The following is a 14535-nucleotide window of genomic DNA, read 5'->3' as shown; positions in this document are numbered from 1 at the left end:
TAATGTTAATATACGTATCTGGGGATTTTTAAAGAGAGAGGGGGGAGAGGAAGAGAGAGAGAGAGAGAGAGAGAGAGAGAGAGAGAGAGAGAGAGAGTGAGTATGTGTGTGTGTATGTGCACACATAAATTACTTTGGGTTGTGATAAACATGGTTTCCCTTTGTAAGGTAACACTTGGAAGAAATAGATATCAATAACAATGTAGGGAAGCACTCGAAAAGCCAAGAAATATTTGCCATATTTGATGACTCTTGTATTTCTTCTTCACAATTAGAGCAGAATGAAGACCTCATGATTAAAACTGATACTGTAGACTCAGCTATCATTTGGGAGCAGGCAAGGGGGGTGCGAAAAATGAGAGTCTTTGTACATGAACATTTTTATCATTGGATTCTTATTTCTAAATGATGCTGAATGGAAGTGTTTCTAAACTCACGCATGCCAATATCTACAGTTTCCATGACACTTCGTCAGTCTGCTCTTTATCACCCCTTATAGGCGCTGATGGTTTGACAATTGGAGCTTTTAAACTAACGGAAGGCTTTTGCCAAGTAGAATGCCCTCATTCCTGGCAAGCAGGGACTGCTGAATGGGAGTTGGGAAGGTTTGAACCAGTCTCAGAGCACATTCTCTTACAAAGACCAATACCCATAATTTGTGTTTATTTTCAATTTTCTCAGATTTGAATAAATCAGGGCAGAGATTTATACCATTTGTCTTCTTTTCACATGTACAGTTAGCTTCCAGAACATCATTAATCAGGATAATCAGGTTAGCTCTGTACACACACACACACACACACACACACACACACAAACACACATACACACACCACACACACACATACATACACATATACACATACATACACATATACACACACAGGAACTCTGTCTTTATTTCTTTCACACACATATACACACATGCTTACTTCTTGCTGTCAGTGCACACACACACACACACACACACACACACACACACACACACACACACACACCTCTTGCTCCTGTCAATGCGCTGCAGTCCTGAAATACTCCACAGTAGTCCCCTGCCTATGCATGGTTCAGGGTTTCAGGTGCCTTCTATTTTATAGGTACAACATCTGGAAATACGTAGCTTTTGGAATTGCTGTATGGACAAAGGCCGGTTTGGGGACTCACACCTCTCAAGTAGGAAATGACACACAATACTTATCGCACAACTCATGGCCGAGCTAATCACATGCCCTTATCAACTGCAGGGAATGTTGGGAAGTGTAGTTGAATCCATAGACGTCTAAGTGAGCGTTCCTCTTCTACCGTCTCTGTATAACACGGGTCTCCCATGCTGTCAGAAAGGGAGCGGGAGGCTGATGGAGTCTTCTAAACAACCTTGCATTCAGAGTATGGTCCCATCTATTCGAAATGGATTGAGGAGGGGCTAAAATTGGTGCAGACAATATTAACGTTAAAGGGCTTTTGTGTGTATCTGCACCATTATTACAGTTGTAAAAGCCTGCTGCTGATCTAAGTCTGTATGCCACACAAAGATTGTTTTTTCCTTTTTGAGTCCTGACATATAATAAATCTGGCATATTCTGTCTTGAGAATCTAAAGGCATCTAAAGCAAACAGCATCTGCAGCAGACTGGGTAGCTACAGTCTGAGCCTCCCAGAGTACCCGGCGAGAGCAGATCTCTTTGTTAAGGTTACAGTGAAGAGTAACTTCCAGAGACAAAAAGTACCTACATTTTCTCTTCTGGGCCATGCAATGCCTGGTTAGTATCGTTCCCTTCTTTCAAGAGGCTGTTCAGGCACACAATGATCTACCTTCTTATATTATCTCTTATTTTGATAGTTATTTTTTAAAAATGCTTTGTCAGTCATATTAAATTAAAATATCAACATAAACAAATAAACAATTAAATAAAGCAAGCACGCTAAGACAGGCTATCAGCTCGGTGATCTCCTACCTTATTTCTGAGGAGTAGTAGTTGTAAAAGCCTCAAGGCAAATCACAGTATTATAATTTCTAGGTTTGGTTTTCTTGACCCATGGTCTCTCATTTCTACATTATAACTCACAGTTTATCACAATCCAGGTTAACTAGTCTGCTCAATCCTATACAGGGACCCTAATAAACGCAAGTCATTGTATAAGGTAAGTATATTGTGACGGATTCTTGCCTTTCTAAAATGTACTGCTCACTTGTAATTCTGGAACCCAACACGGAACAAGTATAATGGAGTGCACTTGGAGGTGTGCACTTTGAGTGTGCACTTGGAGTTGTGCCTGTCAGGTTTAAGGATAGATTCTGTCATGTCCTGCACCAGTGTGTTCACGTACTCACTGAGTCTCATGACCTGCTGTTTTCTCATCGGAGTAAGTGGATTCAATTATGATAGCCCTAAGCAGGAAAATAGTGTAGAGTCCTAGCACATTATCTTCATTGTGACCTTGTTGGGGTGAGTGCGTGCAGTGTATTTGTGTGTATAGGTACACAGATGGAGGCCAGAAATCACCTCTGGCTGTGTTCTTTGATGGTTGTCTTATTTTCTGAGACAGGTTCTCTCAGTGAGTCTGGAGATTACCAGTTAGGTCAGACTGGCTAGCCAGTGTGCTCCAGGGATGTGCTTGTGGGTTTCCCTCTGTACTGGGATTCCATACCTGCACCACTGTGCACAGATATTAGGGGAGTACTGGGTATTTGAACTCAGGTCCCCATACTTGTTGTAGGCATTTTTCTGTGTAAACCATTTCCCCAGTTCCTTTAGCATAATGTTCAATAATATTAGCATTGTTTGAACAACACAGAACTTATTGTGTGTGGAGAATGAAGTAACATGCTTCTAGATCTTTATTTCTGCTGTAAAGTACCCGAGCTAATGAACTAAGAAAGAGGAAAAGTTTTTTGACTCACAGTAGGAACGTTTCAATCCGTGGTTGACTGGCCATTGCTTTTGAACCCATGTTGAGGCAGAAAGTAATGATGGGAGCATGTGACAAAAGAAGCATCTTATGTCATGGTGACAAGGAAGGGCAGAGAAGGAGAAAAGACACAGGTCCCCTTCCCATTTCAAGTCTGTGTTCCCAGCTACCCGGTTTCCTCCTGCTGGGTCCACTTCTTAAAAGTTGCACTTTCTGGTTGTATGGCAGTTTGGACACACACCTTTAATGCTCTGGTCTTTGGGGTGCAAAGAAGTAAATTACAGCACCCTGTGTGTCTGGAAGAGCTTGCTCTTTCCCGTTCACTCCCCTTTATAATCTGTAGCACCTTCGGCTCCTTGGTGCCTCACCACAGGTACTCTAGTGGTAACAGCATCTGTTGACCTACCATTATTTTTTTTCTTCATCTTCTTTTTTTATCAGAGAGGAAGTCTGATGTGTAAGACAGTAATTAGTGATAAAAACCATATTAGTATAATTTGTTACCTTAGCGACTATAAAGAGGCATTATGTTCTTCTGTGATGTACGTCCTGTGGCCCTGATTGTCTCTTTCTCTAATTAACAACTTGTGAGTAACATAAAGTAATTCACCAGAGCAACTGGACCACAAGGATATTACGTACTAGAACATTCTAAATTGCAGTAATCATCGTGATAATGAGGCCACATATCCAGTATCTGTCTTTTAATTGCTTCTCACTCCTCTAAGTGGGAATGGCAAAGTTAGCATGGTATGGGAACAAGGACTGATTTATTTCTTAAATTATACTTTGTGAAGAAACCTTTTCTTAATATATTGGAAATTGTCTGAGTCACTTTGAAGAAGAACTTAGCTAGATAATGTTAAATACAGGTCACTATTATTAATATGCAACACTATATTCATAGATTTGCTTTATAGTCAGGGAGTTCAACTTCTCACAGACAGTGCCTTGTTACCAAAGCACAATCTTATCCTTCCATAACATGCTACTCATTAGAGATTCGAATCCATGACTAGACCAAGGAAGTCTATTTGCTGGCCTGTGAAGCAGCTCATTATAGGACGGTTAGTTGTATAAATTGGTTTTCTGATTTGTGCGCAGAGGCTATGTGCTGTGTATCAGCTGTTGAAGTTCTTCAACGCAATTCATTCGATTGTTCCAAGAGATGATTTTTTTTTTTTTCCGGAGCTGGGGACCGAACTCAGGGCCTTGCGCATGCTAGGCAAGCGCTCTGCCACTGAGCTAAACCCCCAACCCGAGATGATTTTATTTATATTTGGCTATTTTCTCAGAAAGTACTTATAAAAATCCTTTTGTATAGGCTAGTGAGGTGGCTCATTGGGTAAAGGTGCTTTCCACCAAAAGTGACAACTTGAGTTCAATCCTGGGGACCCACATGGTAATGATAATAAAATGATTTCCGCAACATGTTCTCTAGCCCCTCCATGTGTAGTGGGTATACTCCTGTGCTCATTCACTTGTTAGTGCGCTCTCTCTCTCTCTCTCTCTCTCTCTCTCACACACACACACACACACACACACACACACACACACACACACACACACACACACGGGGGAGGGAGAGAGAGAGGGAGGGAGGGAGAAATACACACATATACATGCACCTCAAAAATGCAATACAATTTTTCATAATGTAACTAGTAGACAACTTTTGGGGTCTAAGGCAGTTGAGCAGTTATGTACCCTCATATGATACCCACCTATCAGATGCGTGGGCTCCAAAAGCTTTCTTTGTGCAACTTGATCCCATTGTCCAGCCCTCTCCATACAACATACTACCTATTCTCCTTTCTTAGGTTTAGAAAGTTGGATAAAAATTGTGATAAAATGAAGGCAGTCTTAGAACAGAGAGGCATAAACACAGAAATGTCCTATTTCTTTTTGTTCTTTTGCTCTGTGATGATTCTGAAAAGAGGAAGGTCCTTTTGTGAGCAAAATATTAACAGCCCCAAACAGCAGTGGGGCATCTTGACCCCTGGATAATGACTGTGAGGCACTCAGTCACCTATCGTTCATAGCATTTCCTGGAAAAGAATTTAATAAGGTGATTTGAGTCAGGTGCTTTTGCTTGAAGTATGGCTGACAGGTTTGATTAAAGCCTGTACTAAGGAGAATTAGGGGCTCTTACTGAAAGCAGGGAGAAGAGTTGCTGCACAGACCAAAGTAACCTTCTTCACATCAACCTCTCCTTCCACCTCAGTAGGATTTTTCTCCTCAGATGTCAATCGTGTCCTTTCCTCCTAAATCAAGGCATGAGTTTACTTTTCAGATATCCTTACCTACACTTACAGAAGAGAAAAGGTTCACTTACAAACATAGGCGCAACATATCTCACAGTGGCATGTACCTAAGTCCTTCACGGATACTTCTGCTCAGATAGGCAGCATGAAAGATGATTGTGTCAAAATGTGTGTGAATGTGTGTGTGTGTGTGTGTGTGTGCGCGCGTGCTGTCTGTCTGTCTGTCTGTTCAGGTGTTCACTTGTATATGAGTATGTGAAAGACAAGAGGTTGATATTGGGTGATTTGAGAGTGGTAGAAGCCCCTGGAGGATTGGATACAGAGCTGGCCCACTTGCTTAGTCTTCTTAGTCTATCTGTTTGCTGAGAATGGAAGATCCAAATGGGGGTTGAGGGTCCATATGAGAGGGATGGTGCTGACCTAGGCCAGCTTTGCAGGACAGTTAATCAACAGCGTCATCTTGACCTGATGTAGGATTATTAGTAAGGTGCATCTTCTGTAGGGAACTTGCTTTGAATATGGCTGGGACTTGCTTCACTTGTGGCTAGCACCATCCTGTGCACTAGGCACCTAGGACAATAAAAGTGGGGGAAGGAGAAGGCTAGCCTGACTCTGGTTTCCCCTCTCCCTCCTCCTTGCCTGCCATATAGAAACCCCTCTGTTAGGTTTTTTTTGGCGATGTCTTACCCAACTGCATAATAGGACTAAGCTACCATAAATGGAACCACAAAACAGAGAAAGTCTTTCATTGTTGGTAATGGAAAAGGCCCAATATATACCTTGTATTCTCCATGCCCTCCCCTTTGCTTATCCATCAGCTCTACCAACACAATGATTGTCTCAACTGTTTAAGCCTCAGTAGTTAGTGACTGGAAATGTCCACTGTACAACCATGTTTGAGCCACAATAAAGGCAGCAATTTATATTTGAACCCAACACCATGATCTGGGTACACAATGCCTTTTATTTTCTTTCTTCATTTACTCCTCAAGTTATCTCCATTATAACAGGGGTGGTCACTAACTCATTCAATAGGTAGGGTAGCAGAATTTGTGACATAGCAACAGAGCTAGGATTTGAATTCACAACATTGGAGTAAAACAGTCCACCTTGAGGGTCTCAAGATTGAATGCTAAGTAACCGGCAGAAGGCAGCAGCCCAAGGTCTGTCTAAGCAGCTGGTTAAGGAGGCCATTAATAGTCGGACATGAGTGCTCTCAGGCTGTAGATTCCAGATGGCGGAATAGGGATATTCATTATCTGCTCTCTTAAAGGAACTCTGACACTTGGGGAATTATAAGTGAGTTAATGTAATGTTAATACTCAGAGATATCCTGAAACAGATCATTTACAAATCAATTTTCACCCATGAAGAGAAAATGAGACTGTCGAGCAGCAACCAAATGGTGCTAGACCTTAGAGAGAAGCTGGGCTTAGAAGCTATATGTGTCACTTACGCACAGGCTCGGCATGCCTGGAGAATTGGATGCTGGCTCGGTTCATTTGGGACTAATCTTCCTATTAATTTTTATTTTCTAATCTACGTTATAAAAAGCTGGCTATCCTCCCAGAGCTAGAAAGGAATGGAAAACAAGCGGGAGAGGGGAGAACCCAAACACCCAAGAGCTGCCTGTTGGCACAGTGCCCACCGCTCCTGCACGTTGTATCCCTTCCTATCCCATCTTCAGAAAGATCGGAAGGAGCATCACCCACTCAGCTCTACGGAAAATGAAGTCCTGAGTCTGTCAGTGTGCCTCAGAAAGCAAGCATGGTGCCTCCCTGGGCACTCAGTTCCTCAGCTCTGGTTCTTAGGGCCAGGTAGGCTGGGGTCTAGCATCTTGATGGCTCACATCATGAAACCCACGCCTGAGGAAGTCTGCAGAGGAATCAGGCAGCTCAGGGTTCCGTGCTAGCTGGTTAGAAATAGGGAAATGTCTCTCTGAGTTGTCTTCTGCTCATGCCTATGGGACCTTGGGTATGTGCTTTACGGTAGGAAAGTCAGGAGGGCTTTCAGGAAGGTAAGGTGCTTTAGACCTTCAGGTAACTACGTCTACCAGTCCTAAGGGTATCAGCCTTCAAAACATATCTTTTAGGGATTACCAGTGTTGTGAATACCATAAAGGAAAGGAAGAAGCAAGATAGCTCACTGAGAAGGGCTTTCTGCCATGCAGGTGGGTAGAGCTTGTTACCATGGATACCCACTGTCAAGTCCTTACCTCTAATAGCTCTACTGGGTGATCTGATAGCAGCTTGGCACAAGGCCATGAAGAAAGTCACAGTTATCCCATATTACAGATGAGAAGATTGACTCAAACCCAGGCAATGTATAAACAGCCAATTATCCTGTACATGACTATCCTGTCATTCCATGTGTCTGTCTGTCTCTTTACTTTCTCTGGAGAGGCCTGGCCTATGGTCACTTACTGAAAAAGAACTGGGTGTGTTCAGGATCTCTCCTCCAAGCGAGACTTCATGATTTGCACGCGTCAGGTTCAGAGGTGAGTCAGGATGGAGTGATGTATGGCCCCACCTCTCTGGTGGAGGATGGGGTTACAGGAGACTGTGTCTGTGGCATGCACACACAGGAAGCAACCAAAGAATTTTCAAGGCAGAATAGAATCGCCAAGGCAAACTATGTACGCCATATGTTTGCTGCCTACAAAGCAGATGCTTGAGTAGTGTCTTGAGGTTCTGTTTTGTGACTTACAGAGCAGGAAGAAGTAGCAGCCACCATCCCAAAGCACCGTGGTTCAGCCTGGGCTGCATCCTGGCTCTCTCGGGAGGGCCGAAAGAATCCCAGTGCTTGGACCCTGTCCAGGAACACAATTTAATTGTGCTGAGGTTTCAGCCCGTGTGGAGATGTACTGCCTTGGGATATCTTGCTGGGGGAGAGTAAGTTCCTGTCACACAGAAAGAACAAAGAAGGGATCTAGACAGGGCACAGGAAAATGAGGGTTTGCAGGCTGTCCTCTGCCAGCTGCTTGCTTGTGTAAATAAAGTTTTATTGGAATACAGTCACACCCCTTTGTTTATGCCTTGCACTTGGCTGCCTTCACTAAAATAGCCAAATTGTATGTTGCAACATAGACTGTTTGGTCTGCAAAACCTAAAATATTTACTCTCTAGTTTGCCAGCCCCTAAACTAGGGAGTGATGAGTTTCAAGGCTGTGGGTGGCAGGAAAAGGCTGGGCTGTCTTTCAGAGGAGGACTGAGTTTCCCCTGGTTGAGATGCTGTCTCAGAAGCATCATTTGCAAGCAGCCTTCCCATCAGAGAGGGCACACAAGAAGAACCTCCCCGCATCCCACTAGTCAGACCTGCAGCATCTACAGCTGGACCTGGACAACACCCTATCGCGACTGAAAGTAGCCATGCTCTGTGTCAGTGACAGTTCAGTGGAGGACCTCTACAGGCCAGAGGAGTAGACAGCTGGACCTCAGTTCTCTTCCTCTGATGGCAACAGTGCAGAGCATCACCATCTTCAGGCATCTCATCCCTTCTCTCTGGAACCCACAGCATCCAGAACGGTGGCGGATGCCATGGCGTGATGGGTCTAGCCACCTTGCTACCCTGTCTTCAGTCCACACGGATCCTTCTGAGTAGCTTCCCTGTCGTCATGGGGATGCACAAAACTGACAGAAGAACAAACAGTGCCTGTGCAGTACAGGAGATACCTGGTAACCGAGTGGATGCCGAAGCTGTCAACTAGTCTGTCAGCCACCGAGTTACCCTTGATGTCACTGTGCTGGAGCTGGGAATGCCATGGTATATGGACATTGACACAGCTCTAATAGCATGGAACCAATGCCATGAGGACTTGTGTACTGATTAAAAGATAGCATATGCTCGAGTGCACACACACGTGCACACATGCACACACGCACACACGCACACATGTAATGTGAGCTCTGGGATGCGTAGATGAGTAGTAGCATGCCAGACAGACCTGAAGAATGTTTCCCTCGACACATTGCCTAACCACAGCCCAGTTTAATGTATGCATTATTCATTCTCCAGTGAGTTGAAGGCTCTGAGAGGCTTTGCAGGGAATGACCCTAGTTAAACTCAATGAGGGGCCAGAGTGATGGCTCCACATGCCAGCCATTGCAATGGCTGAGTTGGATCTCTCTCTGATACCCACAGTGGTTCTCAAACTCCCTGGTGCTGCCACCCCTTCATACAGTTCTTGCATTACAGTTCGTGCTGTGGTGAGCCCAACACAAACTTTATTTCTATTGCTACTTCATAGCTGTAATCTTGCTACTGTGATGAATTGCATCCCAGCTCTTTGAGGAATAATTCTTCTTATGATAAGGAAGCCTTCTCAAAATCAATACAAATGGATACATGGGCTTGGGCAGGACAAGCTCAGCACACAGTTGTCCTTGATAAAAGATCATTCCCTGGTGAGCAAAGTGGTTACATTTCCATCCTCAATTGCTTTTCATCTTGAATTGTGAGATTAACCCAATTACATGGCAGTTTCGAAGCTGCCTCCAGGATGTGTGGGCCACATCTGTGCTCCCATTTAGGGAGCAGGCCGTAGCTTTGTTTTGGGGAATGGAACTATCAGTCCCATGGGAGTAGGGAGGTAAGAGTTTAAGTTTGAGAAGCCGTGGCAGTCTATGAGGCATGAGGGTCTATGGGAAGTGCCTAGAAAGCAGAGTCGTCATAAGAAGCCCCACGACCCTGGTGTTTAAGGCATTTCCATCTCAGGAGAAAGATGTGACTTTTATGGTACTTATCAAGTAAACTATGCTTTAAAAAAAGAAGGGGTTATTAATTTAAATTCTGGCCTATAGAGTTTATGAACCAGAGAATAGAAAGATGACTCCTTGGATAAGGCTCTTGTCATGTAAGCACAAGGAGCAGAATTCAAGTCCACAGATTGCGTGTAAAAGCCATGCAGATGCGATAGCTTACCTGCAATCCCAGCACTCCTGAGGCTGAGATCATTGGGGTTTAAATCTCAGCTCCATCCAGACAGACCACACCAAGCCAACATGGTTCCATGTGGAAAGATTTAATGAGAGAAGACGAGTAGAAGAGAGGAATAAAGGCCGGCCATGAGCACATGGAGGGAAGAGGGGAGGGGAATGGGGAGAGAGGGGTCAAAAGGGAGGAGGGCAAGAGAGCAGAGAAGAAGAGCAGAGAGTAAAGAGGGGACAAGCAGCCCCTTATGTAGTGTCAGCCACAGCTGTGTGTTGCCAGGTAACTGTGGGGCGGAGCATACCTGGCTGTTGCCAGGTAGCTGTGGGGGTGGGGCTTAGACAGAATGCCAACAGAGATGTGAGGTCTCCAGGGCAACCAAGAGAGCTAGACTAATAAAACCCGCAAGCTTTGGGTTCATAGAGATCTTGCTTTCGTAAATAAAGTAGATGATGATCAAGAGAGACACCTGATGCCAACCTCCAGCCCCCACCTAAATGTACAAACATGTGGCCACATGCATGAAAATTAAGTTTCTGGATCTAATATTTTAAAAATAATTAAAAGACTCTGTGGCTATAGTTTCGAGGTATCCATTCCATTCATTCCTATTTAGTGAAACGAAGGTTTTGTTTTTGTTTTGTTTTGTTTGTTTGCTTTTGTTTTCAATCCAATGAATACTGAGATAGGAATACACCTGTGGGGCCCACACTATAGAGAAGGAAGGATTCCTAAAACCCCAGCTCTGCCTAACAATTACACAGTAAGCTTGCCTGCTCTAGAACTTTCAGTGAGTGGAATGTCATGTGTGTACCCATAATGCACCTGAGCTTTATTCGTGTTCTCATTGTACCAGTAATTTGCTTTCAAATCGTAACCCATCCCATCACATGACCCTATCAAAGATGCATTCATCCCTTCATCCCTTGGGGTATCCTGATTCTTTCTATTTGGGGGCTGTTATGAAAGGCGGTTTTGTGGGCATTCACACAAGTATTTTTCTTGTGGGTGTATGTTCTCATTTCCCTAAGGCTGGAACTGCTGGGTCATAGGGTGGTATATGTTTTACTTTGTGAAAAGGCACAAAACATTTCCCCCAAATATTCATGGCATTTTATATTCCCACAATCTCTACATAAGATTCCCGGTTACTGTGTATCAGAGGCAGCGTTCTAATGTCAGAGTTCTTTATTTTAGCTCTCCCTTGGGTATAAAATGCCACGTGATGGGGATTTTATTTCTCACTCCCCTCATGACTAATGATGTTGAACATATTTTAGCCTGCACATTGGCTGTTTATATGCCTTCTTTTATAACATGCGCCCATATCGTGACTGGAAATTTAAATGGCTCATGTGAGTTCAGTATGAATTTTTGTTGCAAGTCCAGGGTGAGGCTTCTGAACAACTCTTCTCAGCAGTGGCTTCCTTGCCTATTTTATAATGGTGATTTAATTAATAGAGATTTTGAATTTTTACAAAGTCTCCTAAATTATTTTTGATTAGTGCTTCTGCATCAGCGCCTAACAGAAGGCATATAGATTTAATTTAATATGTGTTATAGTGGCCTCCTAAGAGGCTCTAATCATTGAGAAATGACTAGGCCACAGTGGCTGTGAGCTAATCAGTATTAACTCAATGATTGGTGTGTAATTTGCTGTCATTATTGGGAGAGGGGGAAATGGGAGATGGGTTTCAAGTGGAGGAAGTAGGCCGTCAAAGTCATTGATGAGATGCCTTACAGACTAGATTGTCTCCAGTCTCTTTCTGTGTATCTCCTTGCAGACAGGAGAGGAACAATTTATTTATATCAAACTCTCATGGCACAGCACTCTTTCTTCAGTCAGAAAACAGTGGGACATGGACTGAACGAAGCCTCTGAGAGCTGCAGACAAATACCCTGAAGCTGTTTTTCTCAGGGATCTATCAGAGCAATAGAGCATGCCTTACATATTACATTTATGGAGGAAGGCTTGGGATGTTGCTTTTCTCCCCTTCGTCTTTGTTATAATGTACCGTGTTTGGGAAAACCCAATGTCTATGCTCACTGACAACAGTAGGACACTTGTTAGCCAGGGAGTTGTATGAATGTCAACCGGGTTAAGTTTCTAGGTAATATTGTTACAAGACCAACCCCAATACAGATCAATGCAAGGCCTGGCACTGGGTCTCTATTAGTGTTCCCAGTGACAGAGTTTTAAAGATTTCAGAGGTGCCGTTGCAACTCCTCAACCAGAACATCTAAGTGCACCCAGGGATTGCCCTGGGTCAGAACCCAGGGTACCTTGCACTTAGTGCCCCCTGGACTCTCTCTGATGTCCAGCCATCTCATCGACGATTTCATTTGGTGTCTTTTCACTGTAATAAATCTTCTCAAGGATTAGGCTTCTTCTGCTTTCGTTGATTCCCTCTTTCACTGATTTCTGTTCTGCAAATTAAAAGAAATGATATCTCATTTGAATCTTCCTTACTTTAGCTTGGATGTGCTCATCACTCAGCCTCCTGGAATAGATGCTTAGGTCATTGCTTCTAGGTCTTGATTTCTTTTTTTAGTGTGTTTTCAGTGCTATGATTCCCATATTAACTGTCACATGTGCTTTGTTCATGTACATTATCATTTTCTTAATGTTTTAAAAATTGTCCAAAGGATTTTTTTTTTGGAGGGGGTGTCTGTGTGTGTCATTTAAAAGCGTATTGTTTAATCCCTAAATGTTTGGGAATCTTTCAGCTGTCTGCTTTCTGTTTTGTTTGTTTGTTTGTCTCTTTTTTGTTTTGTATTTCAAGAAGTTACTCTGAGGACCAGGCTGGCCTTGAACTCAGAGATCCACCTGCCTCTGCCTCCCATGTGCTGGGATTAAAGGCGTGCCATCAGCATTACCCTGCTGACCTGTCTTCATTTTAGTTTAATCCATTGTGAAAAGGGAACATGCTTGGTGTGGTCTGTATGCCTTTAAACTTGGAAAGCATATATTATGGCTTGAATTGTAGTCTATCCTGGTGAATGTTTGCAGCAAACACCCTCATCTGCGAGGCAAGCAAATATCTTGTGTGTGTGTGTGTGTGTGTGTGTGTGTGTGTGGTTTTTTTTTTTTTTTGGATGATACATTTATTATACAAACGCCAATTCAATTCCATTCCTGCTGTTGTTCACTTCCTCTGTATTGTTCTGTGGGCTTTGCAGGTGAAGCCCAGTAATAGCTGACAAAGCCCTGAAGAGTGTAGAATAGTGGATGGTTTATCTGTTTCTCCTTATTGTTCCACTGGCCTTTGATGTGTGTATTTCAGTCGCCTGTTGTGAGTTGAGTACATATTGAGCACGTTGTTACATCTTCTCTGAGTGTTTCCTTCCTCATGATTAACTTGTACCTCCATGGTGTCCTTTTCTCTGTTTGGTTTTCTTTCTCTTGAGTCTTCCTTGTCTGAAGTTAATGTAGCAACTCCTGCCTCTTTCTCACAGGGGCTTTCGTGGTGTATTTCTCTTTCCTATCACTTCTAAAATACCCCTGTCCTTACACTTAAAGTGGATTTCTGCTGGATAAAATCTAGCGAGTCCTGCTTTAGTCCACCATGCTGATTTCTTTCTTTCGGGTGGGTATTGACCTCTCCTGTGTTTATAGCTGCATTGTTTTTATTGTGCTTGTTCGTAATTTTATGTTTCTCTTTATCTACCTTCTCTAGTTTAACTGAGTATCTCATATGAATTCGTTTTCTCTCTTGGCTTATGTTATATTTTACTTTTAAATCATTCTGGTAGTTTCCCTAGAGTTTATAACACGATTTTGAAGCTTTTGATTTTTGTTGTGAAGCTTCAGTTTTAAAAAGTACAATATTTCTTTATTTCTTGATAATTTTATGCAATGTATTCCGATCATACTCACCCATGTGTCTCCCAGCTCCTCCCAGCTCTTCCCACCACATCTCCCTTTCAACTTTGTATTTTTTTCTTTATTTTTTTACTGCCCAATTAGTGCTGCCTATATGTGCATGAAAATGTTCAATTTGAAATTTGAGGCCCCTTTAAAGAACATTATACTACTCTATCAGAAGTAAAAATACCTCATGTGTGAGTAGCTTAGTGCATTTGTACTCCTGTAAAAGAATATCTGAGACTGGGTGATTAGTAGAAACAGAAATGTATTTTCCCCATGTTTTGGAGGCCAGACAGCCAAATGAAAGGTGCCAGTGTGTTTGGTGTTGTGTGATGTCTGCTCTCTTTTTCTAAGATGAGGCTATAGCCGCTGTCGGAGAGAAACACTATTTTCATGTGGCAGGGCAGAACTGCAAGCAGAATGAGCTCCCCTATCGAACCCTTCTATCTGGGTACCAAAGTTCAATAGTGGGTGGGGAGGAGGGCAGGGAGGGACCTTCATGACACAGATGTCTGTTATTCTCATCACACTGATCATAACTGAATTTTGTGTAGGCAACATCTTCAAACCA

General features: G+C 43.1%; 1 protein-coding gene across 5 annotated transcripts in view; it reads left to right on the top strand.

Moving 5' to 3' along the window:
• Cacna2d3 (calcium voltage-gated channel auxiliary subunit alpha2delta 3) overlaps positions 1-14535 on the top strand; it is an 813990-nt gene that overhangs the window by 308404 nt on the left and 491051 nt on the right.

This window comes from Rattus norvegicus, chromosome 16 (genome assembly GCF_036323735.1).
Source record: "Rattus norvegicus strain BN/NHsdMcwi chromosome 16, GRCr8, whole genome shotgun sequence".
Classification (NCBI taxonomy): Eukaryota; Metazoa; Chordata; class Mammalia; order Rodentia; family Muridae; genus Rattus; species Rattus norvegicus.
Note: the sequence above shows the minus strand (reverse complement) of the source record. Positions and strands in the feature narration are given on the sequence as shown.